This window comes from Helianthus annuus, chromosome 13 (assembly GCF_002127325.2).
Source record: "Helianthus annuus cultivar XRQ/B chromosome 13, HanXRQr2.0-SUNRISE, whole genome shotgun sequence".
NCBI classification, from domain to species: Eukaryota; Viridiplantae; Streptophyta; class Magnoliopsida; order Asterales; family Asteraceae; genus Helianthus; species Helianthus annuus.
Genome location: NC_035445.2, coordinates 68,988,287 through 69,003,038, shown reverse-complemented (window position 1 = coordinate 69,003,038; position 14,752 = coordinate 68,988,287). Strand labels below are relative to the sequence as shown.

The window sequence follows — 14,752 nt, the reverse complement described above, 5'->3', positions numbered from 1 at the left end:
TTACTGATTTCTAAGCATGTCCCTAAAATTTCACGTCAATCCGAGGTCTAGAATAGGAGTTATGCTAAATAGCGCAATTACGGAAACTTGAGTAATAAAACGGCGCATTTAGCGTAAAGCCTATCTAAACCCAAATTTCGACACCAAACCTTTTACACACTGATGTAAAATAATATTTTGAGATTTTTAAAGATTTTTAATCATTTTTAACCAGCTCATAACCTGCGGTTATGGCATCGGTTCGGTAAATACCGAATATACCCTTTTTGGACATAACTTGAGTTCTACAAAGTATTTTGACCTGATTCCAGTTGCTACTGACTTTAAATAATAAATAGAGTATTTTGGACTTTATAAACTATTCGGAAAAATCAGATTTCCTGTAGAACTCAGAAACCTCTTTTATAATCTTTAAAATGACCAAAATACCCCTACGGGGCATATAATGGATTTAAACTCGTTACGGGCATTATGGAAGGTATCCTACTGATACCACAATCTCTTTAAAGCATATTGACTTAGGAAACTTGTGTAGAACTCTTACGGTTACCCGTTACGCCTTTTGCGCGCACGGTTCGGGTTATGTAACTAGTTTACATAAACTAGCCGAAACGGGTCAAACCTTATTGTTTTGATCTCAAAATCTTGAGTGTGGTTATATTACCCAGATAAAACAAGTCTTCAAACTTGTTGGGTACGAATCACATTCCATTCCCGGTTTTCGCCTTTCACGCGATTAAACCGTAATTATCCTTTGAAACTGACCGGTCTAAGCTAAGGCTAAATTAAAGACCCGTTAGGATTCTAATAGGTTGTTTAAACCTTCGTTCCAGAATAGGAGACCAGTAAAGAAACTTGCATTTGTTTATTAAGGATATTACTTGCTCAGGTAAATACTTTTAACTTATTTTCCCTATACGGGCTTGGGTTACGGTATATAAATTACCGCTTGTTCGGGCATTAAATCTTCCATCATATGGTGGTTAATTGAATAATTTAATCGGCCCGTTTAAATACGTTTTGTTGGCTTTACGCCTTTGGGAGCTTAATGACCATGTCCCGGATATCCTTGGCATCATTTTACGAAATGGCCACGACCCCGACACACGGGTGTAGGCGTACACCCGTAATGTGTCTAGATTATTAAAGGTATAACCGTTGGTTTTCCCGCCACGGCTTTATGCTTTGTGGCGTGTCTATTAACCTTAAACCCGGCACAACCCGGGCGACCGAACGCATAGTGAACATATAATTCTTTTACAAGATTTAATTATAAATTATCCCAAGTTATAAAGAGTTTGTGCCATGTGCATTAAATCAATTTTTATTAAACATTTTACAAAAGTGTCGGTTGAATGTATTTACCAGTGTAAACTGACGTATTTTCCCCAAAAAGATTAATGCAGGTTCTACTCGTAATAGGCTAGCCACTCCTTAGCATCGTTAGAGTCTCGCAAGCTTGGGATGCCAATATCTGTTGAACAATTATTTTTCTATCTTATTTTGATCCCCTGTGGATTTATATTTCGACGATTGTGATACTTGGATATTACATTCGATAGTTGAAATATATTTATCTTTATGCTTCCGCTGTGCATTTATATATTGTGTGGTTTGACTATATTGTTGCCAACTACGTCACGGTAATCCCCCACCGGGCCCACCGGTGATACACGTGGAAATCGGGGTGTGACAGGTTGGTATCAGAGCCAACGTTGAGTGAATTAAACACTATCCTTATGTGTTTAATCTCAATGACACAATTGCACATACTTGAGTCTAGACAAGAACATAGGACAAATTCGAATTGTTATTCCAGTTTGTCTTTTATTGTTTATTGTAATTTAAAGATATGTTAAGCAGGAATTATGCCACCAGCAATTAAAAGAGGAGGAAGAGGCAAAGGGCCGATCACTACTCACAATGATCACGAGGCCGGACCTTCGAACATGCGAGCTCCTTCGAGTACAAGGAGTGAAGAACCTCAGAGATGTAGAAGAAACCTCTTTGAGCCCGCAAGACGGTCTACCTCACACAGTTCGACACCTTCATACCGTCACTCTTTTGGACCAGATTCGGAAAACAATCCCAGTAACCCTCAACCTTCGTTTATACCTCTCCAGCGATCTGCTTCGCACCGTTCCTATGGAAATCCTACTCCTTTCTTTCAAGGCCGATTTAACCCGGCTGATTATGTCCAAGAACCAATAGGGTATAACCCTTTAGGACCCGAAGACCATTTCTCCGAAGATAATGCGGTAGATATGGATGAAGACACAGATCCCATAGAACCTGCAAGAGGTACTCCCAACCATCCAATCGAGATCTCCGATGGGTCATCCTTCCATGGAACATATAATTCTTTTACAAGATTTAATTATAAATTATCCCAAGTTATAAAGAGTTTGTGCCATGTGCATTCAAATCAATTTTTATTAAACATTTTACAAAAGTGTCGGTTGAATGTATTTACCAGTGTAAACTGACGTATTTTCCCCAAAAAGATTAATGCAGGTTCTACTCGTAATAGGCTGGCCACTCCTTAGCATCGTTAGAGTCTCGCAAGCTTGGGATGCCAATATCTGTTGAACAATTATTTTTCTATCTTATTTTGATCTCCTGTGGATTTCTATTTCGGCGATTGTGATACTTGGATATTACATTCGATAGTTGAAATATATTTATCTTTATGCTTCCGCTGTGCATTTATATATTGTGTGGTTTGACTATATTGTTGCCAACTACGTCACGGTAATCCCCCACCGGGCCCACCGGTGATACACGTGGAAATCGGGGTGTGACACTTATAACAACACAAATCAAGATTTGACGCGGAAGCTTCATTTAACGTGTGTTCGGTTCTTGCTTGCCGCTTGATCTTCATCCGGATTAGGTCCATCTTCACCTACGGTCAAAACCATGTAAATAATTAGTTTTGACACTTTAATAATCGAGTATAAACAAGTTCCGTGCTTAACGTAACAAAACAAGAAATTACTTTTGTTTTGTTTTCAGCCCCCTCACCCGGCCGGTTCGGATTAACCACCCGGTCGTGTCAGCTAACCATAAATTTTTCACAGAACCTTCACCCGGCCGTGTCAGCTCTGCACTTTTCTCAGCCATTAGTTCTTACCGAAACGGACATAACTCTCTCGTTTTTAATCCGTTTTACACGATTCTTTTTCCTACGCGACCGTTTAAAATCCGACATCCGGATTAACAAAATTTAAGACTTTTAAATCTTTGGCTTATTACCCTTTTTACCAAATATTGACCCGTTCGTGATTTTATCAAACAAACATGCCTATTTGATCTTTAAACCCATAAACTTCATAATTTCAATATCTCCTATTATATTAGGCTCAAAATCATGGGTTTGTATACCTTCTTTAACCCGTTTTGACTTAGAAGCTTATTTTGACCCGTTAAGGGTATTTAAGCACTTTTACCGCATAATTCATACCCATTCACTTCTAGCATTGTACTTCCATATTATTTATCAATTTATCTTCCACCACAACTATATGTGTGGAGGATTTAATGTGGAGATCTATTTATTCCGAGTTTTACCCCTCGGATTATCATTTTACGGCAAAGACTCATATAGAGTCATTTGACCCAAGGATTCGCATATTTCACTTTTTACACTTAATACAAGTATCTATTTGGTCACAAAACTCATTTCTAAGCAACCTTTAGGGGTCGTTTGCTTAATTTCACTTATAAGGGCATTTTGGTCACTTTTACCCCTCCTATTACGACGAAGGACCTTTAAAGCCATGTTCGACCAAAATCCCACTTTTAAAACTATAATCTTGTTTAGAAACCATTATATTTCTAAAATACATAATCATGACCCAATTTATTCGGTTTACCTTAATGATAACCGAATATCTATATTTTATCCTTGTCTAACTCTTATAGAACCTCAAGTTCTACATGACGAGTTGAATCATTATACAAACCTGGCTCGGATCAATATATTGACCCGTTTCGATACCTTGCCTTAGTAGCCGCTAAGTAATAGCGATGTCAACTGTAACATCCGCCAATTTTAGAGCTATAGGAGTAATGCACCTCCCCGTTAGTCTTTGGGGTATTGTTAGGAGGAGACATATCAACCTCCCGTGAAACTTTGGGTTAGGTACTTTAACGCATTGGGAAACTTGGGCTATCACTTGGACTACGTAAACTAGCATGGTTGAAACTATTTTAATATGTTCGTGTTGGATATGAGTTTTTATTCTATTATGCTATGTAAACAAACTTGTATACTCGCTCTTTGCTTTTGCATTGAAACTCTATTTTAATACATGTTGCAGGTTGACAGTCAAGATGTTGAAGAATCAAGTTAGGATGGACTAGATACCCATTTTAATAATAAACCATGTTTGTTGCAATTTGTCTTTATTTGAATCAATGTATTTGAATTTAGTCATTTATGAAATTTGATTTAATCTATATTGTCACAAATAGTGTTATGATGCTTTTGAGCGATTTGTTCGTCTCATCCCGATGTTTCCGCCATCGGTTGGGGTGTGACAGATTGGTATCAGAGCCATAACTATAGGGAATTAGGAAAAGTAGGAATGCTTTGACCTAGTCTATAGTTTTAGAGCTTTATTCTCATGTTTTGCTTGAAACTACTTGCATGCTATCTTATTTGCCTTTATTTATTCTCTTTTCATCTTTCAAACCTATATGTCACTTATGTGTTAACACTTCACATGCTATACTTGTTTTATTACGTGTTAATACTTGTTCCGTTGTTCGATTCTTTATGTGTATTCTTAACATATTTCACTATGTGTTGGTACTTGTTTTATTGTCCTATCCTTTATGTACCGTTCTTGATGTGCATTCTTATGTGTTTACACTTGTTTTCGTATTCCTTTAACATACTCCCCTTTACTAAAGCATTTTACTCGATTTTTCTTAAAAACTCAAAAACCCTCGCATTATACAAACGAGACGAGTTTACCAAAATAGGTGTGAAACCCACAATTTGGTAAACAACTCTCATCCCGCTTGATTTTATTTTTGTTGCACGAAATTACACCATTAAGTTAGGAGTGAAATCCACATCTTAATGGAAATTTCAAATTTCAAATTTCAAATTTCAAATTCAATTTCTAGTGGACCCTCGTTAACGTGTCGAAATTAAATTTTGACCCAACGAGTACCAACCACACTAAGGGTACGAACTCGTCAAGCTAGGGGTGAAACCCGCATCTAGTCGACTAGTCCCACTCCTTGATTTTACATAAATCTCGCCAAGTCTCGAATTTTCGATTGAATTGGGGCATGTAGTAACCGGAAGGGTGAATACCGTTAACCGACTTGTCGGCGAGAGTATACCACCTATTAGGCCAAAGCATGCTCTCAAATTCAAAAGACCTTTTGACCACCTTGGTTAGTCAACGTTCCGTTTTGGAACCATCCAAGTTTCTTTTACCAGATGTACGCTTTATTATCTTCGATCTTTTATGATGAAACTCTTTCTTGTCAATTTTGAACCATTTTTTTTAAGATTTCACTTTTGCGCATACATCATACGATTATACATCATTAGCATGCATAATTTCACTTAATTTTAATTACACTTTCGTAACAACGAGTGAAGACATATCATCGAGATAGGAGTGATTTCCTTACCTTGACGATTAACTTCGCTTCTTTTCTCATCTTACAACGACCTCACCAACGGATTTGGGGTGATTCCCTTACCTAGGTGATCGGTACCAATACTTTCTTTAATAGACTATATTACGTAAACACGATCATGTTTATACCTAAATCATTTATCATGTATTTCAAAATGCTTCATTTATTTAGACGTACCTCCTATTCTATAATCTATTTTCACATTGCTCGCACACACAAAAATTTTAAATGTTACCAAAAACGCGTGTTCCTCGATTTCAAAAATTTCACGAAATACTACTGTCAGCCTAATCAGTTTAATAAATCCGTTGCCCACAAATTTACCAATCAACGTAAACATTGAAACACGCTCCTCTCACGCCATTAAACTAGAGATTGTTATTCTCAATTGAGAATCAAATCAACTTTTTCGCACACACCTATAAAATATTACTAATATTATTTAATCATCTACTAAAATTACTTTTCAAAACCAATGAAACATTTTTTTTCGTATACCAAATTCCTTTTTCTAAGGATCAACTTTTTCTCAAGAATCTATAAACTTCAAAACTTTCTAATATAAAAGTTACCTAAAACGATGCAAGCTTGTTGACCCCAAGAACTTTTCAAAACCTCGCTCGATACGCCAATTAAATTCAAAACACGTGGGCAAAGAAACTTCATAAGAACCGACACATTTTCAACTATGTAAATTCTTTTAAAACCATAGTAGCATTCCCATACTTTTACAAAGTACTATTTGCATAAATAGTGGATGATTTATACTCTCTTTACATTCATAAACTAGATTCTACATTTCATAACAACTCAACCTGTTTTGATTCAAAAAAAAATCCACGTTTCGCTCACAACAATGCATTATGTTACACTTATGTTCCAAATACTATTCTTATTCATACAATTATACGTCTACACTTATATTCGCATTTATGCATTTACGTTACGCTTAGCATATTCATACGATGCACGCTCATACTTATATTTGTCAAATATGCATGAACGTATACACTTATATTCATACACCTACATCTTATTCATACTTATACAAATATTCTTTTTTACACTTAAATTTATGCTCCCACATTTTAATCATGCTCATACACTTGTGTTTACTCTTATACTCATATTCATGATTATACTTGTACAGCCTACACTTTCGTTTATAGCTGTACTCATACACGCATATTTACCCGTATACATTCAAACTCACCTTTATACTCACGCAATTTACGTGATACTTAAATTCATATTCATACACTTATGTTTTACTTATAATCATATACACATTCATACGTATGCAATTTGCGTATACGCTTATACCGCTATGTTTATACTTGTATTTATATTCAGACACATTCTCACGTCTTTTATGATCCTCGTATTTATATACTCATAACTACCACGACACGTTTCGTGTCTATACTTTGACTCATATTTACACACGTACTCCCCACAATACGTTCGTATGCTTACACTTGTACTCATATTTATACTCATACTCGCAACGACATACTTGTACTTGTACTTATACAAACACGTTTACACTCATATATATATATATATATATATATATATATATATATATATACTCATACATTCCATTCGTATTTAAACATTCACGTTTTACACTAAATTTTCACATTTACATCCATACTCGTGCATCTCATGTTTACACTCATATTTATACTCATAATCACACCCGTACTCGTGTTTATACTCTCATTTATACGATTTATGTTATATTCGTACTCGCATTTATACTCACGTTTATAAGATTTCTATTATACTCGTACTTTTGTTTGTACTCTCATTTATACGAATTGTGTCTATACTCACGTCATTCGTTTGTGCTCAAATTGTGCTGACATTTATGCTCGTTTTTAATACACGTTATGCTTATACTTTTACTCATACTCCTGGCATGCGTTTTGTGTTCATGCTCACGTGCGTGTTCAAATTTAAACTTATACTATGCTCATGCTTTTTACTCAAAATTTATACGTTCGCACCTGTACGCGAGCGAAACCCGAGGGATTCGCTTGCGTTGGTCTTATACTATTTGGAACACAAATGTGCTTATGCTACCTTTCTTTACACTCGCAATCTTATTTTCAAAATTTATGCATACCTTGATTCATACGCAACTAGTACAAGATATGCGGATCATGCGACGATCAATATAATCGCGGGTGCACACGGGATTATAGTGATTGGCTCATGAGAACCATAGAGTGTACTACTGTGTATGGTAAAACGCAGAACGTAACATGACACCGAAAACGAAACGGACATAATCTGGTCAAAACATGGTGGATACGCCGCTGGTACTTCCTATATATAAGTGTTTTCACCATGTTACCAAACTTTCGTAAAACGTGCCATGAGAAATTCAGTGTTTTGTAGACCTAATTAGACCTATTACAAGCTTTATACAACTCACAAACACATTATATCTGATTATCCACGGCGAGACTTCATTCTTATGCTATTCTTATACTCTCAACCGTCTATCAGATCAACCATTCACCCTTATACCTCAATTATTCTCTGATGTCTCAACTCCAAGGCCTCAATTTTTTAAACAATCCTCTTCTGTTTGCCAACACCCTTTCAAGTCTTCCTTCTGAATAAATTTCGGGACGAAATTTCATAAAGGAGGGGAGACTGTAACGCTCCGCGTTTTCACAACTTTCTATATGCAGAAACCGTTGTCCATATTCCTATTTTTGGAAACTTTGTATCCTTGTGTTCGACGTTTCAATATAATCGTCGAAAAAAAAAATCTTTAACTTTAAATTAATTTGTTATAAACATGATTATCTACCTATCCATTTTTATTTAATAAATTAAATTAAATATTACATTTTAAAAAGTTATTTATTTATCTATTTTTTTTTTTTTGTTTTAAGAACAAACCTAGTTAGTCTAGTTAAATTTTAAAGTTAGTATAAACTAACCTAGTTAGTTTAAGTATAAAAATCTTTGAAATTATAACATAAACATGGATTAATTATAAACCATAGGGACTGTTTGTGCAGATTTTGAAACTACTAAATCAGTTAAAACTAAAGGTACCCAACCCTAGCCGCACTTATATTTTTTGTTGTCTGCTAATCTGAATTTCACCCTCATATACATAAGTTCACCTCCTTCATGTGGCCTTCAAACAAACCTAATTACCCAAACACAGAGACAATCACCTTCCTCTCAAACAAATCCAAACCCATAATCAGACCTTATCTTCTCCTCTCTCGCTACATCAGGTCGCCGTCGACCTCTCCGGCACCTCAGTTCACCGATGGGCACCCATATCTCATGATGTTCTGCAACATACGCCCCCCACTCGATTTTCAGCGGGTAACAGGGACGGCGGTGGTTCATTCCGTCGAGCGAGACCCACCCCCCTCCTCCGACAACTCACTCAAGTCACGTTCACCTTCCTATGCGCCTTCTTCAGGTAGGACGACCACCACCGTCGTGTGGTGGTGTACGGCGGCTGTACACAGACGGGAGGGAGAGAGACGCGGAGGGTGAGAGAGAGACTCGAGAAAGAAAGAGTAACGGCGGGGTGCCGTTTCCGGCGACAATCCGTCGATTAGCGGCGGAGCTGGGGCGGCGACGGTGGTGCTTCGCTCTCCGACAACTCACGGTAAAACCCCCCACCTTTTTCTTTTATTTTGGTTTCGGTTTGTATTTCTTTTTTTTAAATCTGCTGATGAATGGAATGGTGGTGTATGGTGCAAGTCCGGGCTGTCTCGGGTCACGGCTCAGGTTTCGGTTCGAGATTCGAGTCACGATTCAGAATCAGTTTGTTTTGATTTGGTTCCTTCCGTTCGATTCCAGTGGGCTCGGTTTACATCCGGGTCCGTTTCGGATCCTATCACGTTTCGAGTCTCAATTCAGTTTTGGGTTGCGAGATGATGGTGCGGGTGACGGCCAACCGTTTGGCTCCGGCTCTGGCACAAGTTTCGCGACGGAGTCGCTCCAGGTCAGTTGTGATTCGAGTTTTGTTTTTGCTAAGTTCCGACTCGATTTTGTTAATTCCTTCGTTATTCAGCAGGTTCGGGTTCTGTACAATCAGATTCGATTCAAGTTCAGTTTCGATTCACTTAGTTCAGCTCAAGTTCAGTTTGGGTTCGTTCGGCTCGGTCAACATTAGTCAACTGATCAAACTCAGTCGGCACACGACTCGGTATAATGGCGCGTATATTAATTAGTTTGTTTCGTGTTTATTTAGTTATTTTTTTTTTCCTTTTTGCGAAACCAAACTTTAAATAAATTGTATTCATAAACATACGTAGATTTATATGATTATATTGTTGCGATTATTGTTGCATTTTGGAAAATATATCGACACGTAAGTTGTCGGGATCGTCCAAAAACAGAGGAAACTCTGCCCAATTTTCGTTAAAACGATAAACATATACTTTATAGTCAAACCACAAATAAAATCGTATTGGTTTCGAATAATTTTATAACCATAGATATAAAGGTATATTTATTTTTTTTACAGCACTTCTACAATACTCTTGATAGATTTAATTCAGAATTTTTACATAAACTAGGTATAATAAATATGTACTTTATTATCAACAAGTTATACTCTATATTCCAATCCAAATCCTCCGTTATAATTTCGTATACTCATGCACCATCGTTTGCCCTATAGGGTGACTTCGGTGTTCCGTCCTCCAATCTCATCAACTCGTCATACTTGGATAATCGGAAGACTTAGCAATTTTGTGAGTATACTCGAACCCATTTTTACTTTTAACACTTTGGGTGCAACATGTATTCTATATTAAACGCACATGACACTTGAAACTTATTTGAAACTTACTCTATCCATTTAAACATGAAACTTGAAAAAATGGAAACTTATCATCAAGATAGGGGTGATTCCCAAACCTTGATGATTAGCTCCACTCACTTTCTAACTTCACCAACGAGCTAGAGGTGATTCTCTTACCTCGGAGGTAGTTACCAACTTTTCTTCGTTCTCAATGAAATTTTATGATTGAACGTTCCTTTTCAAAAATTTTGGAATTTATTTCACGTGCATGCTAATACGTTATACTGGATTCGTGTTACTTGGGTGAAACTTTATGTGATAAACTTGTCATTAACTTCGTAAGAAGCCACACCTTAACATACTCGATGGGTTGACCTGTGTATTCACATGCCAGGGATACGTTAATCTTGTTAACTAAGTATGGCATGTGGATTGTTCTAAATTTTTATGAAAATACGTTAATCTTAGATTTCGAGGACGAAATCTCCTAAAGTAGGGGAGACTGTAACATCCGCCAATTTTAGAGCTATAGGAGTAATGCACCTCCCCGTTAGTCTTTGGGGTATTGTTAGGAGGAGACATATCAACCTCCCGTGAAACTTTGGGTTAGGTACTTTAACGCATTGGGAAACTTGGGCTATCACTTGGACTACGTAAACTAGCATGGTTGAAACTATTTTAATATGTTCGTGTTGGATATGAGTTTTTATTCTATTATGCTATGTAAACAAACTTGTATACTCGCTCTTTGCTTTTGCATTGAAACTCTATTTTAATACATGTTGCAGGTTGACAGTCAAGATGTTGAAGAATCAAGTTAGGATGGACTAGATACCCATTTTAATAATAAACCACGTTTGTTGCAATTTGTCTTTATTTGAATCAATGTATTTGAATTTAGTCATTTATGAAATTTGATTTAATCTATATTGTCACAAATAGTGTTATGATGCTTTTGAGCGATTTGTTCGTCTCATCCCGATGTTTCCGCCATCGGTTGGGGTGTGACATCAACATTCAATCGATATTCATTCCTGTAATCATACAACTCGACAAACCATTAGTCGATATTGTCAAAGGGTGATATTTTCACCTTTTGACCCGTTTGGTCTAAATGACCGTTTACTTTTGCGAGATGGATTTATCATCCTCTCGTCTACATGACTTGTACCGGTTTACACCGTACGGTCAATTTTCCTTATAAATCTATTTCTTGATCATTTTGACCCCTTTATATCTTACGCCATAAAGTGTCCTTCAAAACTAACGGTTATCGTCAAATAGTGACCACCTTACCGTTTTACCCTTATTAATTGTATTGATTTACCTTACAAGGTAATCATTCAGAACTCGTTATTTATTAGTCATTGCATGACTAAATGATCTTATTAGCTCTTTTTAATCATTCAACATGGTTTATCATTAATTTCTTTTGTTCCGAACCGCACATGACGGGTCAAAACATCATAAGTCCAATATGACTTTTGATTATTCATAATCTATAAAACCAATAGTTGTTAATAAAAGGTGTAAGCTTTAACTTACCTAGTATCCGGATTATGCTCTTTTCCGCGTATACGATCCGTTTGACCCGCTTCTTTCCCCAAGCCTCCATCTAGCTTGTCAAGAGTCAAACTAGCATCATAATTCGTAAGATGGTTAGATTAGTCATCATTATTATGACTAGTTCATCTTACGGACTTTATGTCGAAACTTCTATTCGACTTCATCATAGGTTAGTTCGACTTTCTAAAGTCAACTACCTTTAATCATATAATATGCAAGATTAAGGCAAATCAACATTATGATTAGAACCCGTTTTATCCCATATCTCATGTAATTAGTCAAGCTTGCCAATTACGCGTTTCACTTGAATTTCAACACTTTACTTCTCATTTAGGCATTTTAACAAACACCTGATGGGCATTCTTTTATAGAATTTAACAATCAAACTTATGGCTACCTATCTTGCCAATTTCAACATCTTTTACTAGAAGATCATCAAATTCATGGTTAAATGTCAAGATTAACTTCATAAAGTTTAAATAACACTAGTTTGACAATCATGGTTCTAGTGTTCATCATGTTTCTACAAAACCCATTTAAACACCCATAATGGATGATCATGAACTTTATAATTTCAACACTAATTTAACTAGTTATTGACTAGGGTTTACTCCTACACATGATTTCATCCTAAATTCATCCAAACTTTAATCATGCAAGCCAAATTTTCGATTTCATATGTTCACCAAGAATTCAAGATGGAACTAAATAATGAAATTTGGCATACCTTATGATCCCTTCATCGAGGTGATCATGAATTCGTGCTTGTATTTCGATTTAGGTTGGATTTACCCCCCTTCAATTTGTTGATTTTATGCTTGTTAGGGTTTGAGCTTGAGAGCCCTTCTTGGCTCCTGTGTTTTGTACGACCAGAACACACACAAAGGTGTGTGTTTTGGTGTTTTTCATTTTAATTAATAAAACCCATTTTCTCATCTTAACCATTTTAGTCCCTCTACTTTACCTAGGTTTATAAAGGTTACTACATCAAGTTCCCTCATTATTTTAAAACACTAGACTAACTAGGTTGATATTCCTAGTTATTTAGTGGGTTCTGGGAGTTATAACCTGTTTTATTTTAAGTCCCGTTAACTAGGACTTCTTATAAACTTACTCCCTTAAAAGCTTTTATTCACGTTGTATTTAATATAAGGATTATTCCTTTAAATCCTAATATTTTCGGGTTAAATTTTACCACTAACGGTATTTCACCCGTCTTTCAGTATTAACGGAGTTTGATTACTAATCCCATTTTCGGGGTGTTACACGGGCCCATGATATAGAACCCACGGTGGAGAAATTCCAGGTGTTCTATCAGCTTATCAGAAACATGGGGTTTTACTCCTTCAGTAATCGAGGAGCTGCTAAGAAGATCTTGTTGAATCCTCCCAAGAGTTTCCATGACTAGAAACAGAAGTTTTTCTTTATTCGCGAGGAGGTGATGCCGATTGCAATGACCTTCCGTGCGCCCGATGTGATTGAGAAAAAGGAACTGGCGATTCCCAAGAAGGAAGGTTGGTATTTGAAACTCAATCCTACACCTAACCGGGTTTTCGGTGAAAACATTCTGGCGGCGGCGCGGATGAGTGATCAGTTGCCAGCGGAGAGCAACGAAGTTCCGGTCTTGAAGTTTGAAGATAGAGGTTAGTTACTTCTTTTATTACTTCTTCTTTTTTTGTGATTTTTCTGCGCTTAACTTGACGACTTCAATTGTAGAAGCGCATCTTTGGCAAGCTGCATTCCCCACCTTTGGTGGGTCCATGGGGGTGCGTTCGCTGGAAGTAGGGGAGCAGTATTGGTATGAAGAGATTAAAGGTCACTTCATGTACCTTGTTGCTGGAGCTTTTGCCGATCCACCAACTGTCACACCCCAACCGATGGCAGAATCATCGGGGCATGGCACTGAGCGAAACAGATTGTCCAGAAGTTTCCACAACAATTATCATTACTATTTAGTTTAATTAATACGTCCCATACCGTATCCCAAGTAATAAAACAAATTATTACAGATAACAACTAGTCAAATATTTTGTTCCGACAACTCAGATCTAAATATAAATATTGTTTAAATGCTTCTAGAGACTCGATCTGCAAGATTTACAGACAACTAAGCTCTAGACGCTTATTCTAAGCTTGCCTTCCTAGCAGATAAGCATCCTAATTGCCTGCCACATACGTTAAAATAATGTCAATACATAAAATGTAAAGGTGAGCATACAAGTTTGATAATAGCATATAGAGTTCGAAGTAGTTTACGCATAACCAGCACGTACACAGAGGAAAACAATGCATGTTAATTATCGACGTTGATCTATTGATACCAATGACTGCGGGTTGACTGCCCGAGATAGTTCGCAATACATGATTACCACCGTAATCCATGCAAGTAATTGTCCTTAACAACCCCCGTGTGAACGGGTGCTGAGTCCAAACTATAGTACTACGTCGTTAAGGCAGGTAGACAACATTCCACGTGTAAACATAACAACAAGCATTCATTTAGTCACGTAATACACGCAGAACGGTTAGCGTTTAAATAATTGAGTAGTGTGTTCGATTGTGATTTTTGATAGGTAACGTATGTAACACCCAAAAGTGCTAAAGCAAAAAGGGTTCGAGTATACTCACAGCGATTGATTGACGGATTGAAGGGAGCACTTAAGAGTAGGGTTAGCCTGAATACTTCAATAGCATAACGATGAGTAACACGCTAAATGGAAACAAGTG

General features: G+C 36.8%; 1 long non-coding RNA gene across 1 annotated transcript; it reads right to left on the bottom strand.

Moving 5' to 3' along the window:
* Positions 1-2,825: 2,825 nt before the first annotated feature.
* LOC110898076 lies at positions 2,826-12,916 on the bottom strand. The gene is made up of 3 exons (XR_002569221.1): positions 12,753-12,916; positions 12,005-12,094; positions 2,826-2,905 (listed from the first exon to the last, which is right to left on the bottom strand). It is a non-coding gene; the product is annotated as an uncharacterized LOC110898076 (long non-coding RNA).
* Between the last annotated feature and the right edge of the window lie 1,836 nt (positions 12,917-14,752).